Raw genomic sequence first — 21,384 nt, forward strand, 5'->3', positions numbered from 1 at the left:
TCCCAGACCTCTCTTATGGCTCCACCCACTTCTCCCAGACCTCTCTTATGGCTCCACCCACTTCTCCCAGACCTCTCTTATGGCTCCACCCACTTCTCCCAGACCTCTCTTATGGCTCCACCCACTTCACCCAGACCTCTCTTATGGCCTCCAGTTTGTCTCTCACACGTCTTGCAGGTCTTGACTCACGGTTATCAAATCGTAGCATTCTTGAGAAAATGTGAAAGTCTTTCGGTGGCATCGTGGCGCGGAAAATCACCCTTCCACTCTCTGCATCCCAGAGACTACATGTAGCCTCGTCTCGGGATCTATACACACACGCTAAGATTAACAGCTCTATGTAGGCACGCAGGTCAATCTCATCCATCCTTTTTCAGTTGTCTCCATATTTACAGAAATCCTCCAAATTTGTCTTCTCCAGGATAATTTTTTCAACGGCTGGTGTGATGAACATGTAGAATGTTGAGGCGACATCCTGGGCAACTGCATTTCTTGTGGACCCTGTGGTCATGACATTCTGTGCTGCCATCCTGTGCTGGTCGTCATATGGTGACAAGGACCATGTCATTTTGCTTTTCTTTGACAAAAATGTCTCTCTTTCAGCTTCTGGGATTTCTTCTTCATCTGAAGATGATGCATCGTGCTCTGGGTTGTATTCTTCACCGTCCTCGTCTTCAGATACCTCCTCCTCTTCTAAATCATTGTTCCTCCTGGACATCTGAATAAATCAGATCTAAGACCTGTTGGGCACTGAAACGTGCACTCATGGCTTCAGCAAAGAGAGAACTGGGGAGGGACTGTCATCTGCAGCACCTTTATAGTCTCTGACTGCATTCCCCATTAGTAAACAGTGCTTTCAAGAAATGTTTATTTTGTCTGAAATGTTGTTTATTTTGTGTGTGAACTAGAGTCATGTGTGGGGTCGTAGAGGGGTCGTGGAGGGGTCGTAAGTGGGTTCGTGGAGGGGAGATGCAAGAAAGTTTTGTCTGAGTTCAGTCAGCAGCATTCTCAATGTATCTGTGTGTGTGTGTGTGTGTGTGTGTGTGTGTGTGTGTGTGTGTGTGTGTGTGTGTGTGTGTGTGTGTGCGCGTGTGTGTGTGTCTTTGTGGTCAACTTAGCAAATGGCTATTGGCTCAACTTAACCCAAGGCCATTGGCTCAACTTACCCAAAGGCCATTGGCTCAACTTACCCAATGGCCATTGGCTCAACTTAACCAATGGCCATTGGCTCAACTTACCCAAAGGCCATTGGCTCAACTTACCCAATGGACATTGGCTCATCTTAACCCAATGGACATTGGCTCAACTTACCCAATGGACATTGGCTCAACTTAACCAAAGGAAAACATTTTCACTATATTAGTCCACACAGCTACACTTTCATGCCAGGTTTAAGACCTCATATTGAAGCTGATAGAGACTCCAACTGATGTATAGAACACTCTCAATATTTTACCTTTATTTAACTAGTCAGTTAAGGACAAATTCTTATGTTCAATGACGGCCTAGGAACAGTGGGTTAACTGGTCTAGGAACAGTGGGTTAACTGGTCTAGGAACAGTGGGTTAACTGGTCTAGGAACAGTGGGTTAACTGGTCTAGGAACAGTGGGTTAACTGGTCTAGGAACAGTGGGTTAACTGGTCTAGGAACAGTGGGTTAACTGGTCTAGGAACAGTGGGTTAACCGGTCTAGGAACAGTGGGTTAACTGGTCTAGGAACAGTGGGTTAACTGGTCTAGGAACAGTGGGTTAACCGGTCTAGGAACAGTGGGTTAACTGGTCTAGGAACAGTGGGTTAACTGGTCTAGGAACAGTGGGTTAACTGGTCTAGGAACAGTGGGTTAACTGGTCTAGGAACAGTGGGTTAACTGGTCTAGGAACAGTGGGTTAACTGGTCTAGGAACAGTGGGTTAACTGGTCTAGGAACAGTGGGTTAACCGGTCTAGGAACAGTGGGTTAACTGGTCTAGGAACAGTGGGTTAACTGGTCTAGGAACAGTGGGTTAACTGCCTTGTTCAGGGGGAGAACAGCAGATTTTTACCTTGTCAGCTCAGGGATTCGATCTTGTAAGACTTTTGGTTACTAGTCCAACGCTCTAACCACTAGCCTACCCTGCCGCCCCATATAACCTGCTTTAGATACAAACATCAAGAAAACTCGAACACAATACATTTACTTGACTCTGTGAAATTCTGATTTTTTTGGACATAACCACTTTTCCCATGTAGTTTCTTCCTTCACAAACTCCATGAAATGATGACCTCGTCCTAAATATTCGGTCACTTGGTAAAGCTTGTGTTTGGTTTCCTTAAACAAAGGGGTGGTTTAACTTCCCCCAACAAAGGGGGTTGCTCAACGTCCGCCCTTTTTTTCTCAACTTCCCCCAATCTACTGATCTACAAACAATATGTATTTTTGTTTGGTTAGCTAAATAACACAATTGCACCTTCTTTGCACAGATGTGCGTAAGCTGGTGAACAGCTGCAGGGTATTAAATACATAATTAAATGGAGTCTTTATTACATTAGTATTATACATATAATGTGTACAAATCCAATAGAGTTGTTGAATATTCATTATTTTGTATAATGCATGTAATACGTATGGCTATCCTTTAATGTCTAAACCGTTGCAATTTATCTCATGTAGATGAACGTCATTAGGGGGATGTACTCTGGGTAAATTGTCTAATATTTCACTGTTACAGGGGGTTAAACAGTACTATACAAAACACTGTAGAAACTACTGTTATAGGGGAATATACAGTACTATACAATACACTGTGGAAATCACTGTTATAGGGGAATATACAGTACTACACTGTAGAAATCACTGTTATAGGAGAATATACAGTACTATACTGTAGAAACCACTGTTATAGGGGAATATACAGTACTATACTGTAGAAACCACTGTTGTAGGAGAATATACAGTACTACACAATACACTGTAGAAATCACTGTTATAGGGGAATATACAGTACTACACTGTAGAAACCACTGTTGTAGGAGAATATACAGTAATACACTGTAGAAACCACTGTTATAGGAGAATATACAGTACTACACTGTAGAAACCACTGTTGTAGGAGAATATACAGTACTACACTGTAGAAACCACTGTTATAGGAGAATATACAGTACTATACAATACACTGTGGAAATCACTGTTATAGGGGAATATACAGTACTACACTGTAGAAACCACTGATCTGAATGTAATTGTCTTCATATGTCAAATGTCTATATTATCTAATTCACATGGGCAAATACTAGACTTTAATTGAAGCTGAGATCTCCAGTGTGTCATTATGAAGATGTTTCAGGGCAGCGGAGGTCTCAGAGACACCACACATATTGTTATTCATTTCCTGGTTGTAGTTTACTGTCTGTACATATTGTTATTCATTTCCTGGTTGTAGTTTACTGTCTGTACATATTGTTATTCATTTCCTGGTTGGAGTTTACTGTATGTACATATAGTTATTCATTTCCTGGTTGTAGTTTACTGTCTGTACATATTGTTAGTCATTTCCTGGTTGTAGTTTACTGTCTGTACATATTGTTATTCATTTCCTGGTTGTAGTTTACTGTCTGTACATATTGTTATTCATTTCCTGGTTGTAGTTTACTGTCTGTACATATAGTTATTCATTTCCTGGTTGTAGTTTACTGTCTGTACATATTGTTATTCATTTCCTGGTTGTAGTTTACTGTCTGTACATATAGTTATTCATTTCCTGGTTGTAGTTTACTGTCTGTACATATTGTTATTCATTTCCTGGTTGTAGTTTACTGTCTGTACATATTGCTAAAATTGTAATGTCAATGTTTGTAACACATAAAACAATATATGTAGACTTTATTTTCCAAAGAGGGGGACACCTCTAAAGTTTGGTTATGTAAAATAAAATAAATTACCCCTCTCTCAGTTTACTACAAATTAATCCTTAGAGAACCCCCCCTATGTTCCCCACTCATTACTTTCAAGCAAAGAGGTGTAGCTACAATTAGTACACGCCTTTCATTACAGTATGGATATTCCCTACTTGTCCTTGGGACACCAACACATCTTACAATCCACAGAAACACTCCCCTACCAACCCCCCCTTACCTCCCCCACCCTCTCCCCCCAGCCTACCGGCAACCCCCTGCCGTGCCTTCCAAGGCGTTTGGTGTCGACGCGTTGCCGGAGCTCAAGGTGCTTGTCCTGGTAAATTGAAGAGCGCTGGAAAGCAAAGGAGAGAGATAATATTACACTTCATCGTGTCAAAAAGGTGTTTCTTACTGTGTTAATGGAGCCCAATACGTTTTGTCTGTGAGGCTGAACGGGAGCTCCTCTAATCAGCTGATGATAAAGGCCTCTGAAGCTTAAAGCCAGCACACGCTGTTCTAATATGATGTCGTTGTGTAGATTATAGAATGGAAGACGTTCACCATTCATGACTCTATCATTAAATACTTCTCAGTGCTTTATTTGACTTAGACAAGTCAGTTAATTAAGAACTAATTCTTATTTACAATGACGGTCCACCCCGGCCAAAACACGGACGACACCGGGTCAATTGTGCGCCGCCCTATGGGACAACCAATCACGGGCTGGATGTGATGCAGCCTGTGATACACATCAATGTCAATGATAACACTATTTGTCTATTGCTAACAAATTCATTTGTATTTCAAGTTATTATTTTTTGGGGGGTTTGGAATTTTAAAAGTATGTATTTAATTTTTTTGTGGTGTAGTAGTTCTATATTGAGCCTGCCGGTAGGCAGTAGAGCGGCACAAATGTGTCTGTAGACGACACAGGAAATGGGTGTTGAACAGAGCAACAGGATTCACGCAGAGCTTCTCACACTTCCTGCTCTATCTCCTATCCGACGGTGAGAGGAGAGAGGGAGGGAGGGAGGGAGGGAGGGAGGGAGGGAGGGAGGGAGGGAGGGAGGGAGGGAGGGAGGGAGGGAGGGAGGGAGGGAAGGAGGGAAGGAGGGAAGGAGGGAAGGAGAACGATAGAGGGAAGGAAGGAAGGAAAGCGAGAGAGGGAGGGAGGGAGTGAAGGAGGGAGGGAGGGAGGGAGGGAGGGAGGGAGGGAGGGAGGGAGGGAGGGAGGGAGGGAGGGAGGGAGGGAGGGAGGGAGGGAGGGAGGGAGGGAGGGAGGGAGGGCAGTGAGAGAAGGAGGGAAGGAGAACGAGAGAGGGAAGGAAGGAAGGAAAGAGAGAGAGGGAGGGAGGGAGTGAAGGAGAACGAGAGAGGAAGGGAGTGAAGGAGAGCGAGAGGGAGGGAAGGAATGGGAGAAGGGGAGTCTGAGAAAGAAAGAGAGAGAGAGAGAAACAGAATATCTGCATAGCGGAGGTATAACTGACAGCCGGGGTCAGACCCTCTCTGTTTAATGACACTGACACTTTTGGAATAGTTTAAATATCTACACTTTCAACAATCATCAACTCACCGGTTCCACTCTTCATACCAACCAGCCTAAACCTGACACATAATTACACACGTACTGATGGCATTGCCAGGGCCGATAATTAAACACTGCCCAGGGGAGGATTGGTATTGCTGGTCTACAGCTGGGATGTTGTCGAGAGGTGGAAAGAACAGCAGTGTTTAAACAGATCCTCGTAAAGAAGTTGAACCAGAGGTTCTGCTGTTGCGTTAATGGCGTAAGTCTCTGCACAACCAATCACCATGTGTGTAGTGTGTCCACAACGTTACCCTATTCCCTATCTGGTGCACTGCTTTTTTTACCCCGGGGCACATAGGTACCAGGGTGCTTTTTTTTTGAGGAAGCAAGCCAATGTCTCTCACCCAACAAGTGTAACACAAACAGTGTTACCTGAGGGTTAAACAGCTCCGTCAGGCCCGAGTCTGGTTCTGTCTGTCCATTCATCTATTATCGTCCATTACAGCAACACTCACACGGTTGATTTGGCAACGTGTCACCCTGCAAAAAGGCCATTTCGGACACCTTTATGATTCAACCAACACAGACCTGAAAAGGCACAAAGACGACGAATAGGACACATATGCTCAGCATATAACTAGATGTATCTCTCCTGAGGGGAAAGAATAACCTCAATATAACTAGATGTATCTCTCCTGAGGGGAAAGAATACCTCAATATATCTAGATTTATCTCTCCTGTCCTGAGTGGAAACAATACCTCAATATATCTAGATTTATCTATCCTGTTCTGGGTGGAAACAATACCTCAATATATCTAGATTTATCTCTCCTGTTCTGGGTGGAAACTATACCTCAATATATCTGGATTCATCTCTCCTGTTCTGGGTGGAAACTATACCTCAATATATCTGGATTCATCTCTCCTGTCCTGGGTGGAAACAATACCTCAATATATCTAGATTTATCTCTCCTGAGTGGAAACAATACCTCAATATATCTAGATTTATGTCTCCTGTCCTGAGGAGAAACAATACCTCAATATATCTAGATTTATGTCTCCTGTCCTGAGGAGAAACAATACCTCAATATATCTAGATTTATGTCTCCTGTCCTGAGGAGAAACAATACCTCAATATATCTAGATTTATGTCTCCTGTCCTGAGGAGAAACAATACCTCAATATATCTAGATTTATCTCTCCTATCCTGAGGAGAAACAATACCTCGATATATCTAGATTTATCTCTCCTGAGGAGAACCAATACCTCAGTATATCTAGATTTATCTCTCCTGAGCAGAAACAATACCTCAATATAACTAGATTTATCTCTCCTGAGCGGAAACAATACCTCAATATATCTAGATTTATCTCTCCTGAGTGGAAACAATACCTCAATATATCTAGATGTATCTCTCCTGTCCTGAGGATAAACAATACCTCAATATAACTAGATGTATCTCTCCTGAGTGGAAACAATACCTCAATATATCTAGATTTATCTCTCCTGAGTGGAAACAATACCTCAATATATCTAGATTTATCTCTCCTGTCCTGAGGGGGAAGGCATCACACTCATTGTTTTTCAGAGCCAACATTTTTATTGTGACAAAGCAAGACTATTTTGGGCCCATTTTTGTTTTCATTTAAAACATTTATAATAGAAACGTCATACTCTGGTGTACAGGAACCTGCTCTCACATCATACTCTGGTGTACAGGAACCTGCTCTCACATCATATTCTGGTGTACAGGAACCTGCTCTCGCATCATACTCTGGTGTACAGGAACCTGCTCTCACATCATACTCTGGTGTACAGGAACCTGCTCTCACATCATACTCTGGTGTACAGGAACCTGCTCTCACATCATACTCTGGTGTACAGGAACCTGCTCTCACATCATATTCTGGTGTACAGGAACCTGCTCTCGCATCATACTCTGGTGTACAGGAACCTGCTCTCACATCATACTCTGGTGTACAGGAACCTGCTCTCACATCATACTCTGGTGTACAGGAACCTGCTCTCACATCATACTCTGGTGTACAGGAACCTGCTCTCACATCATACTCTGGTGTACAGGAACCTGCTCTCACATCATACTCTGGTGTACAGGAACCTGCTCTCACATCATACTCTGGTGTACAGGAACCTGCTCTCACATCATACTCTGGTGTACAGGAACCTGCTCTCACATCATACTCTGGTGTACAGGAACCTGCTCTCACATCATACTCTGGTGTACAGGAACCTGCTCTCACATCATACTCTGGTGTACAGGAACCTGCTCTCACATCATACTCTGGTGTACAGGAACCTGCTCTCACTGTGGACACATGTATTTTCAACATAAAAAAAAGCCATTTAGAAACAAAACACGGCCTGAACTTTGTACTTTCCACAGATCTCAACAGGCCCTGATATTTCCTTATATGAAGTTGTGAAGCCCACTGAGTCGAGGGAAGGTTTGCGATCCAGACAGATCTGAAGGAGCCAACTCCATGGTGGAACAGGAACGGGAACAGGGACAGGGACGGGAACGGGAACAGGAACGGGAACAGGGACAGGAACAGGAAAAGGGACAGGGACAGGAACGGAAACGGGAACGGGAACAGGGACAGGGACAGGAACAGGAACAGGAACAGGAAAAGGGACAGTAGAAACAGGGCAACAGCAGTCATATCCCATGTAGCAGAAACAGGGCAACACCAGTCATATCCCATGTAGCAGAAACAGGGCAACACCAGTCATATCCCATGTAGCAGAAACAGGGCAACACCAGTCATATCCCATGTAGCAGAAACAGGGCAACAGCAGTCATATCCCGTGTAGCAGAAACAGGGCAACAGTAGAAACAGGGCAACAGCAGTCATATCCCATGTAGCAGAAACAGGGCAACACCAGTCATATCCCATGTAGCAGGAACAGGGCAACAGCAGTCATATCCCATGTAGCAGAAACAGGGCAACAGTAGAAACAGGGCAACAGCAGTCATATCCCATGTAGCAGAAACAGGGCAACACCAGTCATATCCCATGTAGCAGAAACAGGGTAACAGCAGTCATATCCCATGTAGCAGGAACAGGGCAACAGCAGTCATACCCCATGTAGCAGAAACAGGGCAACAGCAGTCATATCCCATGTAGCAGAAACAGGGCAACAGCAGTCATATCCATGTAGCAGAAACAGGGCAACAGCAGTCATATCCCATGTAGCAGAAACAGGGCAACACCAGTCATATCCCATGTAGCAGGAACAGGGCAACAGCAGTCATATCCCATGTAGCAGAAACAGGGCAACAGCAGTCATATCCCATGTAGCAGAAACAGGGCAACAGCAGTCATATCCCATGTAGCAGAAACAGGGCAACAGCAGTCATATCCCATGTAGCAGAAACAGGGCAACAGCAGTCATATCCCATGTAGCAGAAACAGGGCAACAGCAGTCATATCCCATGTAGCAGAAACAGGGCAACAGTAGTCATATCCCATGTAGCAGAAACAGGGCAACAGTAGTCATATCCCATGTAGCAGAAACAGGGCAACACCAGTCATATCCCATGTAGCAGAAACAGGGCAACAGCAGTCAGATCCCATGTAGCAGAAACAGGGCAACACCAGTCATATCCCATGTAGCGGACACAGGGCACCACCAGTCATATCCCATGTAGCAGAAACAGGGCAACAGCAGTCATATCCCATGTAGCAGAAACAGGGCAACAGTAGTCATATCCCATGTAGCAGAAACAGGGCAACAGTAGAAACAGGGCAACAGCAGTCATATCCCATGTAGCAGAAACAGGGCAACAGTAGAAACAGGGCAACAGCAGTCATATCCCATGTAGCAGAAACAGGGCAACAGCAGTCATATCCCATGTAGCAGAAACAGGGCAACAGTAGAAACAGGGCAACAGCAGTCATATCCCATGTAGCAGAAACAGGGCAACAGCAGTCATATCCCATGTAGCAGAAACAGGGCAACAGTAGAAACAGGGCAACAGCAGTCATATCCCATGTAGCAGAAACAGGGCAACAGCAGTCATATCCCATGTAGCAGAAACAGGGCAACAGCAGTCATATCCCATGTAGCAGAAACAGGGCAACAGCAGTCATATCCCATGTAGCAGAAACAGGGCAACACCAGTCATATCCCATGTAGCAGAAACAGGGCAACAGTAGAAACAGGGCAACAGCAGTCATATCCCATGTAGCAGAAACAGGGCAACAGCAGTCATATCCCATGTAGCAGAAACAGGGCAACACCAGTCATATCCCATGTAGCAGAAACAGGGCAACAGTAGAAACAGGGCAACAGCAGTCATATCCCATGTAGCAGAAACAGGGCAACAGCAGTCATATCCCATGTAGCAGAAACAGGGCAACAGCAGTCATATCCCATGTAGCAGAAACAGGGCAACAGCAGTCATATCCCATGTAGCAGAAACAGGGCAACAGCAGTCATATCCCATGTAGCAGAAACAGGGCAACACCAGTCATATCCCATGTAGCAGAAACAGGGCAACAGCAGTCATATCCCATGTAGCAGAAACAGGGCAACAGCAGTCATATCCCATGTAGCAGAAACAGGGCAACAGCAGTCATATCCCATGTAGCAGAAACAGGGAAAGGAAGAACACATATATATAGTCCACTTCATTCTGTGTATGTCTGCCCCATGTGGGTACAGTCCCCAGTGGAACATGTTTTCTATGATCACAGAGCAGTCCTGATACTCTCCAGGTTTCCCTGTAAATACCTGCGAGTCTAGATGCTGCAGCAACAAAACCCCACTATTTAAGAAAACCATATGGAATACAGGAAGCAGGGAAAAGGCAGATTTAGTATGGCTAAAGGTCTTGTGGGATGTTGTGGTGTTTCTCCATGAGCAGCCTCATAGGAACCATGGCCTAAATCCCTGGGTGGTGTAACCGTGATGGAAGCTAGGGCTGTAGTATGCTCTAGAACTTAATGATAACCTACTGGTCTATAGTCTGTTCTCTACTCATTAACTTAATGATAACCTACTGGTCTATAGTCTGTTCTCTACTCATTAACTTAATGATAACCTACTGGTCTATAGTCTGTTTCTCTACTCATTAACTTAATGATAACCTACTGGTCTATAGTCTGTTCTCTACTCATTAACTTAATGATAACCTACTGGTCTATAGTCTGTTCTCTACTCATTAACTTAATGATAACCTACTGGTCTATAGTCTGTTCTCTACTCATTAACTTAATGATAACCTACTGGTCTATAGTCTGTTCTCTACTCATTAACTTAATGATAACCTACTGGTCTATAGTCTGTTCTCTACTCATTAACTTAATGATAACCTACTGGTCTATAGTCTGTTCTCTACTCATTAACTTAATGATAACCTACTGGTCTATAGTCTGTTCTCTACTCATTAACTTAATGATAACCTACTGGTCTATAGTCTGTTCTCTACTCATTAACTTAATGATAACCTACTGGTCTATAGTCTGTTCTCTACTCATTAACTTAATGATAACCTACTGGTCTATAGTCTGTTCTCTACTCATTAACTTAATGATAACCTACTGGTCTATAGTCTGTTCTCTACTCATTAACTTAATGATAACCTACTGGTCTATAGTCTGTTCTCTACTCATTAACTTAATGATAACCTACTGGTCTATAGTCTGTTTCTCTACTCATTAACTTAATGATAACCTACTGGTCTATAGTCTGTTCTCTACTCATTAACTTAATGATAACCTACTGGTCTATAGTCTGTTCTCTACTCATTAACTTAATGATAACCTACTGGTCTATAGTCTGTTCTCTACTCATTAACTTAATGATAACCTACTGGTCTATAGTCTGTTCTCTACTCATTAACTTAATGATAACCTACTGGTCTATAGTCTGTTCTCTACTCATTAACTTAATGATAACCTACGGGTCTATAGTCTGTTCTCTACTCATTAACTTAATGATAACCTACTGGTCTATAGTCTGTTCTCTACTCATTAACTTAATGATAACCTACTGGTCTATAGTCTGTTCTCTACTCATTAACTTAATGATAACCTACTGGTCTATAGTCTGTTCTCTACTCATTAACTTAATGATAACCTACTGGTCTATAGTCTGTTCTCTACTCATTAACTTAATGATAACCTACTGGTCTATAGTCTGTTCTCTACTCATTAACTTAATGATAGCCTACTGGTCTATAGTCTGTTCTCTACTCATTAACTTAATGATAACCTACTGGTCTATAGTCTGTTCTCTACTCATTAACTTAATGATAACCTACTGGTCTATAGTCTGTTCTCTACTCATTAACTTAATGATAACCTACTGGTCTATAGTCTGTTCTCTACTCATTAACTTAATGATAACCTACTGGTCTATAGTCTGTTCTCTACTCATTAACTTAATGATAACCTACTGGTCTATAGTCTGTTCTCTACTCATTAACTTAATGATAACCTACTGGTCTATAGTCTGTTCTCTACTCATTAACTTAATGATAACCTACTGGTCTATAGTCTGTTCTCTACTCATTAACTTAATGATAACCTACTGGTCTATAGTCTGTTCTCTACTCATTAACTTAATGATACCTACTGGTCTATAGTCTGTTCTCTACTCATTAACTTAATGATAACCTACTGGTCTATAGTCTGTTCTCTACTCATTAACTTAATGATAACCTACTGGTCTATAGTCTGTTCTCTACTCATTAACTTAATGATAGCCTACTGGTCTATAGTCTGTTCTCTACTCATTAACTTAATGATAACCTACTGGTCTATAGTCTGTTCTCTACTCATTAACTTAATGATAACCTACTGGTCTATAGTCTGTTCTCTACTCATTAACTTAATGATAACCTACTGGTCTATAGTCTGTTCTCTACTCATTAACTTAATGATAACCTACTGGTCTATAGTCTGTTCTCTACTCATTAACTTAATGATAACCTACTGGTCTATAGTCTGTTCTCTACTTATTAACTTAATGATAACCTACTGGTCTATAGTCTGTTCTCTACTCATTAACTTAATGATAACCTACTGGTCTATAGTCTGTTCTCTACTCATTAACTTAATGATAACCTACTGGTCTATAGTCTGTTCTCTACTCATTAACTTAATGATAACCTACTGGTCTATAGTCTGTTCTCTACTCATTAACTTAATGATAACCTACTGGTCTATAGTCTGTTCTCTACTCATTAACTTAATGATAACCTACTGGTCTATAGTCTGTTCTCTACTCATTAACTTAATGATAACCTACTGGTCTATAGTCTGTTCTCTACACATTAACTTATTGATAACCTACTGGTCTATAGTCTGTTCTCTACTCATTAACTTAATGATAACCTACTGGTCTATAGTCTGTTCTCTACTCATTAACTTAATGATAACCTACTGGTCTATAGTCTGTTCTCTACTCATTAACTTAATGATAACCTAGTGATCTATGGACTTAATGATAACCTAGAGTTAATGATAACCTACTGGTCTATAGTCTGTTCTCTACTCATTAACTTAATGATAACCTACTGGTCTATAGTCTGTTCTCTACTCATTAACTTAATGATAACCTAGTGATCTATGGACTTAATGATAACCTAGAGTTAATGATAACCTACTGGTCTATAGTCTGTTCTCTACTCATTAACTTAATGATAACCTACTGGTCTATAGTCTGTTCTCTACTCATTAACTTAATGATAACCTACTGGTCTATAGTCTGTTCTCTACTCATTAACTTAATGATAACCTACTGGTCTATAGTCTGTTCTCTACTCATTAACTTAATGATAACCTACTGGTCTATAGTCTGTTCTCTACTCATTAACTTAATGATAACCTACTGGTCTATAGTCTGTTCTCTACTCATTAACTTAATGATAACCTACTGGTCTATAGTCTGTTCTCTACTCATTAACTTAATGATAACCTACTGGTCTATAGTCTGTTCTCTACTCATTAACTTAATGATAACCTACTGGTCTATAGTCTGTTCTCTACTCATTAACTTAATGATAACCTACTGGTCTATAGTCTGTTCTCTACTCATTAACTTAATGATAACCTACTGGTCTATAGTCTGTTCTCTACACATTAACTTATTGATAACCTACTGGTCTATAGTCTGTTCTCTACTCATTAACTTAATGATAACCTACTGGTCTATAGTCTGTTCTCTACTCATTAACTTAATGATAACCTACTGGTCTATAGTCTGTTCTCTACTCATTAACTTAATGATAACCTAGTGATCTATGGACTTAATGATAACCTAGAGTTAATGATAACCTACTGGTCTATAGTCTGTTCTCTACTCATTAACTTAATGATAACCTACTGGTCTATAGTCTGTTCTCTACTCATTAACTTAATGATAACCTAGTGATCTATGGACTTAATGATAACCTAGAGTTAATGATAACCTACTGGTCTATAGTCTGTTCTCTACTCATTAACTTAATGATAACCTACTGGTCTATAGTCTGTTCTCTACTCATTAACTTAATGATAACCTACTGGTCTATAGTCTGTTCTCTACTCATTAACTTAATGATAACCTACTGGTCTATAGTCTGTTCTCTACTCATTAACTTAATGATAACCTACTGGTCTATAGTCTGTTCTCTACTCATTAACTTAATGATAACCTACTGGTCTATAGTCTGTTCTCTACTCATTAACTTAATGATAACCTACTGGTCTATAGTCTGTTCTCTACTCATTAACTTAATGATAACCTACTGGTCTATAGTCTGTTCTCTACTCATTAACTTAATGATAACCTACTGGTCTATAGTCTGTTCTCTACTCATTAACTTAATGATAACCTACTGGTCTATAGTCTGTTCTCTACTCATTAACTTAATGATAACCTACTGGTCTATAGTCTGTTCTCTACTCATTAACTTAATGATAACCTACTGGTCTATAGTCTGTTCTCTACTCATTAACTTAATGATAACCTACTGGTCTATAGTCTGTTCTCTACTCATTAACTTAATGATAACCTACTGGTCTATAGTCTGTTCTCTACTCATTAACTTAATGATAACCTACTGGTCTATAGTCTGTTCTCTACTCATTAACTTAATGATAACCTACTGGTCTATAGTCTGTTCTCTACTCATTAACTTAATGATAACCTACTGGTCTATAGTCTGTTCTCTACTCATTAACTTAATGATAACCTACTGGTCTATAGTCTGTTCTCTACTCATTAACTTAATGATAGCCTACTGGTCTATAGTCTGTTCTCTACTCATTAACTTAATGATAACCTACTGGTCTATAGTCTGTTCTCTACTCATTAACTTAATGATAACCTACTGGTCTATAGTCTGTTCTCTACTCATTAACTTAATGATAACCTACTGGTCTATAGTCTGTTCTCTACTCATTAACTTAATGATAACCTACTGGTCTATAGTCTGTTCTCTACTCATTAACTTAATGATAACCTACTGGTCTATAGTCTGTTCTCTACTCATTAACTTAATGATAACCTACTGGTCTATAGTCTGTTCTCTACACATTAACTTAATGATAACCTACTGGTCTATAGTCTGTTCTCTACTCATTAACTTAATGATAACCTACTGGTCTATAGTCTGTTCTCTACTCATTAACTTAATGATAACCTACTGGTCTATAGTCTGTTCTCTACTCATTAACTTAATGATAACCTACTGGTCTATAGTCTGTTCTCTACTCATTAACTTAATGATAACCTACTGGTCTATAGTCTGTTCTCTACTCATTAACTTAATGATAACCTACTGGTCTATAGTCTGTTCTCTACACATTAACTTATTGATAACCTACTGGTCTATAGTCTGTTCTCTACTCATTAACTTAATGATAACCTACTGGTCTATAGTCTGTTCTCTACTCATTAACTTAATGATAACCTACTGGTCTATAGTCTGTTCTCTACTCATTAACTTAATGATAACCTACTGGTCTATAGTCTGTTCTCTACTCATTAACTTAATGATAACCTAGTGATCTATGGACTTAATGATAACCTAGAGTTAATGATAACCTACTGGTCTATAGTCTGTTCTCTACTCATTAACTTAATGATAACCCACTGGTCTATAGTCTGTTCTCTACTCATTAACTTAATGATAACCTAGAGTTAATGATAACCTACTGGTCTATAGTCTGTTCTCTACTCATTAACTTAATGATAACCTACTGGTCTATAGTCTGTTCTCTACTCATTAACTTATTGATAACCTAGTGATCTATGGACTTAATGATAACCTAGAGTTAATGATAACCTATGGATCTATAGACTTAATGATAACCCACTGGTCTATAGTCTGTTTCTCTACTCATTAACTTAATGATAACCTACTGGTCTATAGTCTGTTTCTCTACTCATTAACTTAATGATAAGATACTGGTCTATAGTCTGTTCTCTATTCATTAACTTAATGATAACCTACTGGTCTATAGTCTGTTCTCTACTCATTAACTTAATGATAACCTACTGGTCTATAGTCTGTTCTCTACTCATTAACTTAATGATAACCTATGGATCTATAGACTTAATGATAACCCACTGGTCTATAGTCTGTTTCTCTACTCATTAACTTAATGATAACCTACTGGTCTATAGTCTGTTTCTCTACTCTTTAACTCAATGATAACCTACTGGTCTATAGTCTGTTCTTTATTCATTAACTTAATGACAACCTACTGGTCTATAGTCTGTTCTCTACTCATTAACTTAATGATAACCTAGACTTAATGATAACCTATGGATCTATAGACTTATTGATAACCTACTGGTCTATAGTCTGTTCTTTATTCATTAACTTAATGATAACCTATGGATCTATAGACTTAATGATAACCTAGTGTTTTCTATAGACTTTTCTCTATTCATTACCTTCATTAATGATAAGCTAGTGTTCTTGTCAACGCTGTCCTGTATATTTAGGGATAACTATGCAAAGGGGATATAGACACACCTCGTATTTATATGTGATGCGTTGTTCTTCTTCTGTAGTCGAACAATCTAATAAACGGTATTAGATAAACATTCATCATGTGAATCTATTGGATTTGCTGCAGGGGAAATGGACGAACCACTATGTATGTGTCATCTCATGTTATACGGGTGGATGACTCAATTGGTAATAAATATGGATCAAGAGGCCATTTTACATTGGAAATAATAAAAACAGATATCGCAGTGATATAAGCGACCACTTTGCAATGTTACGGTGAAATTGCTCGGGCACGTTGTGCAGAATACAAAATCTAATTTCTGTGAGCAACCCTCTTCTATCCGCTGTCGTCTCCGCAGATCATTTTTATTCATAGCGGGTAGGACGTATAGCCTAGAACAACGCCAGTGATCTATTTACCGCGAATCATCCCAGGCCTTTACAGGCAGTTTTGGACAGCTGTGATAGACACATGCTGGTATCAGAAATATCTTCAAGCACTCAGCCGATCTAATACATTGATTAAACTTTGCCTGTACCAATCATTTTCCTGTATCTTCCCCTGTCTGTCGGGCACCACCTGAAGGATCGCTGCCTACTTACGTGGAACCACAACGGAGAAGGAAACGGTTTAATTGAAGTATCTGACGTTTTTGAGAACTGTCAAGACTCTTTCACCGGAATGATATATGATCTTATAAGGACACGCTTCCTCTTCAAGCTGTGAATGATATTACCCAGCGGTCTGACAACCCTATTTTAATGGTGCTGTGATGGCAGTATTACGGCCCAATCAGCAGAACAGCAGGACCAGGAAAAAAAACAGCCCCTATGACGATTGTAAAATGCCTTGTTCATTTGTTGATGTTCCCAACATTTGAAATAAAAATATATATATATATTCTACTAGGCAAGTCAGTTAAGAACAAATTCTTATTTTCAATGACGCCCTAGGAACAGTGGGTTAACTGCCTGTTCAGGGTCAGAACGACAGATTTGTACCTTATCAGCTCGGGGATTCGAACTTGCAACCTTTCGGTTAACTAGTCCAACGCTCTAACCACTAGGCTACCCTGGGATTGCTGGGACGCAGTCAGATCTGTGACTGGCAGTAGACTCTACTGTGGGTAAGAGCTTCCTGGATCCTTCCACCAGTCTCACAAACGATCCATACTGATCCATACTGATCCATACTGATCCATACTGATTCCATACTGATCCATACTGATCCATACTGATCCATACTGATCCATCATGATCCATACTGATCCATACTGATCCATACTGATCCATACTGATCCATACTGATCATACTGGATCCATACTGATCCATACTGATCCATACTGATCCATACTGATCCATACTGATCATACTGAATCCATACTGATCCATACTGATCCATACTGATCCATACTGATCCATACTGATCCATACTGAGCCATACTGATCCATACTGATCCATACTGATCCATACTGATCCATACTGATCCATACTGATCCATACTGATCCATACTGATCCATACCGATCCATACTGATCCATACTGATCCAATACTGAAGCCAGTACTGATCCATACTGATCCATACTGATCCATACTGATCCATACTGATCCATACTGATCCATACTGATCCATACTGATCCTCTGATTCCATACTGATCCATACCTGATCCATACTGATCCATACTGATCCATACTGATCATACGATCCATACTGATCCATACTGATCCATACTGATCATACTGATCCATACTGATCCATACTGATCCTACTGATCCATACTGATCCATACTGATCCATACTGATCCATACTGATCCATACTGATCCATACTATATCGATCCATACTGATCCATACTGATCCATACTGATCCATACTGATCCTACTGATCCATACTGATCCATACTGATCCATACTGATCCATACTGATCCATACTGATCCATACTGATCCATACCGATCCATACTGATCCATACTGATCCATACTGATCCATACTGATCCATACTGATCCATACTATTCACTTTATACTATTAACATAGGCAATAAAGGGCAACTCTGATTAATACCACTATATATATTATTAATATGTTATAGGATTAATACCACTATATTATATTATTAAATATGTTATAGGATTAATACCACTATATTATATTATTAAATATGTTATAGGATTAATACCACTATATTATATTATTAAATATGTTATAGGATTAATACCACTATATTATATTATTAAATATGTTATAGGATTAACACTCTATATTATATTATTAAATATGTTATAGGATTAACACTCTATATAATATTATTAAATATGTTATAGGATTAACACTCTATATTATATTATTAGATATGTTATAGGATTAACACTCTATATTATATTATTAGATATGTTATAGGATTAACACTCTATATAATATTATTAGATATGTTATAGGATTAACACTCTATATAATATTATTAGATATGTTACAGGATTAACACTCTATATAATATTATTAGATATGTTACAGGATTAACACTCTATATAATATTATTAGATATGTTACAGGATTAACACTCTATATTATATTATTAGATATGTTATAGGATTAACACTCTATATTATATTATTAAATATGTTACAGGATTAACACTCTATATTATATTATTAGATATGTTACAGGATTAACACTCTATATAATATTATTAGATATGTTACAGGATTAACACTATAATATATTACAGAATTAACACTACTGCACAGTACTGTACACTATGTAAAATAACACTGGTAGAGTTCTCTACGAGAGAGATGGACAGTACTGTACACTATGTAAAATAACACTGGTAGAGTTCTCTACGAGAGAGATGGACAGTACTGTACGCTATGTAAAATAACACTGGTAGAGTTCTCTACGAGAGAGATGGACAGTACTGTACACTATGTAAAATAACACTGGTAGAGTTCTCTACGAGAGAGATGGACAGTACTGTACGCTATGTAAAATAACACTGGTAGAGTTCTCTACGAGAGAGATGGACAGTACTGTACGCTATGTAAAATAACACTGGTAGAGTTCTCTACGAGAGAGATGGACAGTACTGTACACTATGTAAAATAACACTGGTAGAGAGATGGACAGTACTGTACTCTATGTAAAATAACACTGGTAGAGTTCTCTACGAGAGAGATGGACAGTACTGTACACTATGTAAAATAACACTGGTAGAGAGATGGACAGTACTGTACACTATGTAAAATAACACTGGTAGAGAGATGGACAGTACTGTACTCTATGTAAAATAACACTGGTAGAGAGATGGACAGTACTGTACACAATGTAAAATAACACTAGTAGAGAGATGGACAGTACTGTACACTATGTAAAATAACACTAGTAGAGAGATGGACAGTACTGTACTCTATGTAAAATAACACTGGTAGAGAGATGGACAGTACTGTACTCTATGTAAAATAACACTGGTAGAGAGATGGACAGTACTGTACACTATGTAAAATAACACTGGTAGAGAGATGGACAGTACTGTACTCTATGTAAAATAACACTGGTAGAGAGATGGACAGTACTGTACACTATGTAAAATAACACTGGTAGAGAGATGGACAGTACTGTACTCTATGTAAAATAACACTGGTAGAGAGATGGACAGTACTGTACACTATGTAAAATAACACTGGTAGAGAGATGGACAGTACTGTACACTATGTAAAATAACACTGGTAGAGAGATGGACAGTACTGTACACTATGTAAAATAACACTAGTAGAGAGATGGACAGTACTGTACACTATGTAAAATAACACTGGTAGAGAGATGGACAGTACTGTACACTATGTAAAATAACACTGGTAGAGTTCTCTATGACAGTACTGTATGCTATACTTACAGGGGTTGTCTATAACAGAGACAGACTGTACAGTTTGCAATATAATACTGATAGGTTTGTCTGGTAGAGACCTACAGTAGGTTAGCTACTATAATGCTGATAGGTTTGTCTGGTAGAGGTAGAGACCTACAGTAGGTTAGCTACTATAATACTGATAGGTTTGTCTGGTAGAGACCTACAGTAGGTTAGCTACTATAATACTGATAGGTTTGTCTGTTCTACTCTGGTCCTGGTCTACTCTGGTCCTGGTCTACTCTGGTCCTCGTCTACTCTGGTCCTCGTCTACTCTGGTCTAGGTCTACTCTGGTCCTGTTCTACTCTGGTCCTGGTCTATTCTGGTCTACTCTGGTCCTGGTCTACTCTGGTCTACTCTGGTCCTGGTATCCTCTGGTCTACTCTGGTCCTGTTCTACTCTGGTCCTGGTCTACTCTGGTCCTGGTCCTGGTCTACTCTGGTCCTGTTCTACTCTGGTCCTGGTCTACTCTAGTCCTGTTCTACTCTGGTCCTGTTCTACTCTGGTCCTGGTCCTGGTCTACTCTGGTCCTGGTATCCTCTGGTCCTGGTCTACTCTGGTCCTGGTCTACTCTGGTCTACTCTGGTCCTGTTCCACTCTGGTCCTGGTCTACTCTGGTTTACTCTGGTCCTGGTCTACTCTGGTCTACTCTGGTCCTGGTATCCTCTGGTCTACTCTGGTCCTGTTCTACTCTGGTCCTGGTCTACTCTGGTCCTGGTCTACTCTGGTCCTGGTCTACTCTAGTCCTGGTCTACTCTGGTCCTGGTCTACTCTAGTCCTGGTCTACTCTAGTCCTGGTCTACTCTGGTCCTGGTCTACTCTGGTCCTGGTCTACTCTAATCACCAATTCTATCTGGTAGTCATTCAGCCATTTCATGGCAATTCTGACGCAGGCAAAAAGCAGACACCACTTTACATTTCCTAAGGTCTCTGGACACGCAGTTTGGAAAAACGTTACAATGACATATGAGTCCTTCCTTCCCCAACTGATGCCTGGTTTGGCCTCCGCCCACCTGGTCTTTCTATCCTCTCAATGAGTCCTCCCTTCCCCCACTGCTGCCTGGTTTGGCCTCCGCCCGCCTGGTCTTTCTATCCTCT

Source organism: Oncorhynchus kisutch, unplaced genomic scaffold (assembly GCF_002021735.2).
Source record: "Oncorhynchus kisutch isolate 150728-3 unplaced genomic scaffold, Okis_V2 Okis04b-Okis11a_hom, whole genome shotgun sequence".
NCBI classification, from domain to species: Eukaryota; Metazoa; Chordata; class Actinopteri; order Salmoniformes; family Salmonidae; genus Oncorhynchus; species Oncorhynchus kisutch.